Source organism: Trichosurus vulpecula, chromosome 4 (genome assembly GCF_011100635.1).
Source record: "Trichosurus vulpecula isolate mTriVul1 chromosome 4, mTriVul1.pri, whole genome shotgun sequence".
In the NCBI taxonomy this organism is placed as follows: Eukaryota; Metazoa; Chordata; class Mammalia; order Diprotodontia; family Phalangeridae; genus Trichosurus; species Trichosurus vulpecula.
In genome coordinates, this window is record NC_050576.1 from 395,976,368 (window position 1) to 395,982,657 (window position 6,290).

The window sequence follows — 6,290 nt, forward strand, 5'->3', positions numbered from 1 at the left end:
CCTACACATTTAGGTTTTCAATCATTTATAGATCTTATGCATGAGATAATTTCAGCTCTCAATTTTTGAGCAGATGTTGCCAGTTGGGGAAAAAGAAATTGTTGTGTCTTTGAATCAAATGCACGCTGGAGACTTCAAAGTAATTGAAGTGGATTTAAAAATATAGCTTTTAGAGCTTAAGGACCAAGTACATTAACCAACTATAAATTTAAAACTTAAACAATGGAAGACACTGAGCTCTCAGTTACTCAAAAGAGTTTAGATAGCCCTAAAAATTCACCTAACAATAATACCAGGACAAATCCTTAGCCTGAATTTTAAGATATGGCTTAAAATGTTCTATATCATCTCACCACTATGAGAATTAAGTTTCAATTGATCAGAATAACTACTCTAGTGTGGGTAGTTTCATAAGTTGTAAGGTGACTGTTTTAGGACAACCATCCATATGTGTGGTAGGTATGACTGATCTTTATAGGGATTAAAAGCAAAGACACCAGTTACCTATTACTTTATTGGTTTGTAAGACTCCCATATATTTATTTTCAAAATACAGATGTAATTTGCAACTGAAGTATCAAAAATGTAGTTTTATTATTTCAGATTGCTAATCATTAATTTGCTAAGCTTAGAGAAATGTTGAAACTATTGCCTGAGAGAGAAGAAAAAATCATGTGCCCAGAATTGAAGCAATTACACAGAGATGAATAGGCATTAAGTTTAAATGTGGTGACAAGTGGGGCATTCAATTTAGTCCCTAAATTACAAGAAATCTTTTGGAATTCCCTAGCCCTGTAAGAAAGTTGTGAAAAGGTAAAAATTAATATTACCTCTGATTTCTACTCAATTGATTTTATATTGTAATTGACTTTATGCTGTATTGATTTTTATAATTTTAGTATCCACCTGAACTCATCTCACTTAAAAATGTGGTCTTTCCTAGTCTGGGTCAGTTTAAAGGCATGGTTGAGAGGGAATATTGTTATCACACATGTAATTAGCCCCTGGGACACCTGTTTGTTGTTTGTAAACCCTAATTAACTTAGCCTGGGTATCCCCCCCACCACAAAAACGTTGTCTGTTCTTGCCTGTTCTTGTACAGTTAGGGGAGATTTGATCTTTACAGTGGGAGCATCAAACCTAGTGGTTCTGGTCCCCTAACAAAGATTGTAAGAGGCAGATGAGTCCCATAAAGCAACATTCTTTAGCTGTCAGAGAACAGCTAGGCGGCACAGTGGATTGAGTGCTGGGCCTGTAGTCAGGAAGGCTCATCTTCCTGAGTTCAGATCTGGTCTCAGACACTTACTAGCTGTGTGAATCTGGGCAAGTCACTTAACTCTGTTTCCCTCAATTTCCTCATCTATGAAACAAGCTGGAGAAGGGAATAGCAAAACCACACCTGTATCTCTGCCAAGAAAACCCCAAATGAGGTCATGAAGAGTGAGGCATGATTGAACAATGACAAAATCATCAGAGAGAGGCATGATTAGCCACATCTGAATGCCAACCCACTTTCCCTAGTGTAGCCAAGTGTAATGTTCCCCAGCTACCCAGAATCAGTAAAGAGGATCCCCCAACCTTCTCATAGGCCTTACTGAGGTGACCCTGACCCATTTTGTTAACAGTATAAACATCACTGTCAATAAACATTATAGCTCAAAGTTTGTACCTCAGTTTACCTTTATCCAATCTCCTCACTACAAGGAGAAGACTTTGATTCTGTATAACCAACTGAAAGAAAAGAGAAAGTGGTGGTGGGGGGGATGTGGAAGATGAGGGGACCACTGAAAGGTGATAAAAATGTTACGCACAGCTGGAGGAAAGGGAATATTGAGCCTGAGAGGCACAGTTAGTCTTTTCCCCAAGACATTTCTCAGGCCAGGGTCATAGCCTGGCCAGCACCATATTGTCAGCTTGAGTAGACTAAGACTCCTTAGCAGCAGTAGAAGAAGGAGTACACAAAGAGAGAGTGATAGAAGCGATAGTCTTGATACAAGAGAGAACGCACAGGTAGATAAACCAACAGAGAGTATTAAAAACAAAAAGAAGAATGAGGAAAAACATTAAAGGGAAATTGAAGCACACTGAATAAATATTATAATATTAAGGAAAATGGATGAAATATTGCCTAATAAAGAGAACATCCTGTTAACTCCTCAGACCATGAAACAAAAGAGCAACGTCATTTATAAAAGGAGAAATAAGGAATAAATTTAAGTCAGAAATTAGAGCTCTTGATACAGAATGAAAACCCCTCACAAATAACAGAGTAGGAAAAATTAAATACATTAGAGAATTTCTCCAGGGAATTGTGAACTTTGAGATAGGGAACAGATCTGGAACATCATACCGAAGGTAAATTTGGTAAAAGAGAAGCAAAAGGCAACGCTGTTAGAGAATACTTAGGGCATAAGGTGGGTTAGTGGATGGAGTGCTGGGCTTACAGCCAGGAAGAACTGAGTTTGAATTCTGCCTCAGGCACTTACTGGTTGTGTGGCAATGGGCAAGTCACTTAACTTCTGTTTGCTTCAGTTTCTCGTCTCTGAAATAAGGGAGTTGGACTCAGCCTTGAAGATCCCTTCTAGGTATAGATCTGTCCTGTGAACAAATGAATTCCATGCCAACCACACTGACTAAACGAAAAGAAAGGATGCACAGAAACAATTCAGGGATCATAGATCACTAAGAATATGACAAATCAAAAGACCTGAATAACGCAAAGCAGGAAAAATGTAAGAAAACTATCCAGAACTTCTGAATACAGACAACAAATACAATGGGTGAGAGAATCCATAGATTACTTCCAGAAAAAATCTGGATAAGCCATGGTTAAATGGGACAATTTCAAAACAAAAAGCAAATTTTGCAAGCTGTCAGAAAGATCTTCAAATATGAAGACAATGCAATGTAAGTGACATAAGATTATTTTGCATTTATGAGAAATTAGAGATGAAAATAGGCAAATAAATTTCCCCAAAAAATAAGAACTCAAGTTGCAACTCAGGAGAACATAGGCTTTCTGCCTATGTTTCTGTTTCCCCATTATAATAACAGCTCCTGTATCACCAAATTAAACTCCCACCTTGACTTCATTTCTACATTGTTGTTTTTGTAGATCTTACCCTTGCTTCCTTTTTTCACGCTGTACTCAATCTTAAAAAAATGTCAAGACCTGAAGGAAACGATGCCAAATACAAGGATTGTGTGTTATGAAACACTCTGAGCTTCAACTCAAAGTGTGACCCTCTACCTGCTCTTACAAAGTTTACTCATCTCTCTGAGGTCTGAATTTTCCTATCTCTAATTCCATGGCCATCTCCTAACCCCATCAACACTTGTTGCTCTTGGGTATTCTTATAGCCCCTCTCCTCAGGTAAGTTGTGGTCCCAGGAGAAAAAACATTTTCTTTGAGAAGGCAGTCTCCTAACATGCAGATTTCTTATAGATGAAACTCACCAAACATCCTCTGTTTCTTAAGGTCATCTACTGCATCTCCAGCCATTTCCAGTTATCTTGACTTTTGTCTTGCTGCTAGACTTCGATTCCTCTGGAGAACAAAGTGAGGCTGATGACTTTGCAGAGCTCTGCCTCACTTAAATAAAATTCATGTGCAAGTCAAGACATCAGTCTCATGATATCATTGGTTCCCTTCAAGAACAAAGGACGAATCACCACCACCACCACCACCACCACCACTGTCCAGCACTAATACCTGCTTCATCTCTTTGCTTCATGATGTTTGAGTCAGAATCTGATGCTTTCTTCAAAAAATATTTTATTTTCCAATTACATGCTAAAACAATTTTTAACATTTGTTTTTTTAAAAATTTTGATATATTGAGAAGACAGCAACTTGATATAGATTATGTTTGTGCAGTCATGTAAAATATATCTCCATACTATTTATGTTGTGAAAGAAACACAGACCAAAAAAATGAAGAATGTAAAAAATAATGTCTGCTTTAATGTGCATTCAGACTCCATCAGTTCTTCATCTGGGGATGGATAGCATTTGCCGTCTTGAGTCCTTTGGAATTGTCTTGGATCATTGAATTGCTGAGAATAGCTAAGTCATTCACAGTTGATTATCATACAATATTGCTGTTATTTATACAATATTCTCCTGGTTCTGCTCATTTCACTTTGCACCAGTTCACATAAGTCCAAGTTTTTTTGAAAGCATCCTACTCATCACTTTTTATAGCACAATAATATTTTATCAAAATCATATACTACAACTTCTTCAGCCATCTCCCAACTGATAGGCATCCTCTCAATTTTCAATTTTTTGCCCCTAGAAAAGAACCGCTAGAAATATTTTTGTACATGTGGGTTCTTTTTCTTTCTTTTTTATTGCTTTGGGATACACACCTAGCAGTTGTATTGCTGAGTTAAATGGCATGCACAGTTTTATAGCCCTTAAAGCAGAGTTACAAATTGCTCTCCAAAATGTTTGGATCAGTTCACAACTCCACCAACAGTGATTTAGTCTCCCAATTTTCTCAAATCCCCTCTAGTATTTGTCATTTTCTTTTCTGTCATATTAGCCAATCTGCTAGGTGTAAGGTGATATCTCAGAGTTGCTTTAATGTGTGTTTCTCTAATAATTAATGATTTAGAGCATTTTTATATGACTGTAGATAGCTCTGATTTCTTAATCTAAAGACCGCCTGTTTATATCTTTACTTTTTATTAGCTGGGGAATGACTGATGACTTAGAGGCAAGTTAATACCATTCCCATTCCCATTCAGTTATGATAATTGTGTATTTCTCTTCATCCTATTTCCTCACTTTATCCCGCTATCCCTCTGTCTCCCCCTCCTTTCACCCTGTCCTTCCTAAAATGTGTTTTGCTTCAGACCTGGTGGAAGGTAACACCTTCTCCAATCTACCCTTACTTCTCCAAGCCCCCTGCCTTCTTATCCCCTTCCCTCCTACTTCCCTGTAGGATAAGATAGATCTCTATACCCAGCTGAGGGTGTATGTGATTCCCTGTTTGAATCAATTCAGATAAGAGTGAGGTTCAACCATTGCCCCCACTTATCTTTCCCTCCACTGTAAAAGCTCTTTTGAACCTCTTTTATCTGTCACTTTCTCCTTCTCCCAGGGCATCTCTCTTTCTCATGCCTTAATTTCATTTTCTGGATATCATCTCATTGTAGTCAACTCATACCCATATCCTCTGTGTATACATATTCCACCTAACTACCCTAGTAATGATAAAGTTCTTCAATTAAAAGTAACATCTTCCAATTTAGCAGTGTAAACATTTAAAAAAACATGACTAGACATCACAGAGTGGGTGGCAATGCCTTAATTATGTATGTGTTGGAAAGGTCTCTAAGACCTCTTCCATTCTTCTCAATGGGAGTACTATTCTTTTCTCATTCCATACAACACAGAATCTGATGTTCTAAGCAATACGGACTCTCTGATGACCCAACTCCACTAGCCAGACTAAGTGCTTGTTTTATCTATTTCCTGTTCCTCCCATCTATTGTTTTCTTTGGTACCGTCTGTTGGTCAAACTACTTAGCCAGTGAATTATCAGCCTGGACTCTTCTACCACATTTTTTCTTTGTTAGATTTCCTAATCATCTTGTAAAACAGTTCTAAGGATGGTCATTGCTACAAACTTAAATACTCATACATGAGACTACTTTTTAATATTTTGGGCTACTGAGGGTGGAAAATTTTTCAATGATCCACTTCTATGTAGCTCTTATCCTGGCTCAGTAATAACAGGACCCATTCATCTTCCTATTATGGATCCATTCACAAACATTCATAAATATTTCACCACTTGTCACTAATTATGCTCTTATCCTCTGCTCTAGTTCTATTGGCTTTTCATCTAGTCTCTTTCTTTTTCTGTATGGATGCTCCTCAGTACTGTAATAATCTAGTGTACACTTTTTCCCAGGAATCTTTTCTTCTTGCTTTTCAAATGCTTTTCATATTGCTGTAGGGTGGGACATTAGAGTCCTGAGCCATGTACAATCTCAGGACTTGAAGCATTAGTGGCTTGCTGATTAATTTTATTTATTCAGTGTAGTTGAAATAGTGAGAGTCAGAGTGGTGTAGCAGATAAGAGCTAGTTTTGGAGTCAGGAAAGGGTAGTGAAAACTTCTCTCTGACCCATACTGGCTCTGTTTCTGAGTAAATCACAGCTTCTTTATGGCTTAGAGAACTCTTCTAAGACGACATTGCAGAGCAAGTGCTATTCTGCATTGGTAGAGGAAATTTCCTCACTGGGAGGTTTTTATACCAATGAAATCAGAAGTCTAGT

The 6,290-nt window shown here is 37.7% G+C and overlaps 1 non-coding gene across 1 annotated transcript; it reads right to left on the bottom strand.

Annotated features, from left to right (window-relative positions):
* Positions 1-5,273: 5,273 nt before the first annotated feature.
* LOC118849345 lies at positions 5,274-5,401 on the bottom strand. Its single transcript, XR_005010394.1, has one exon. It is a non-coding gene; the product is annotated as a U6atac minor spliceosomal RNA (small nuclear RNA).
* Positions 5,402-6,290: the final 889 nt, after the last annotated feature.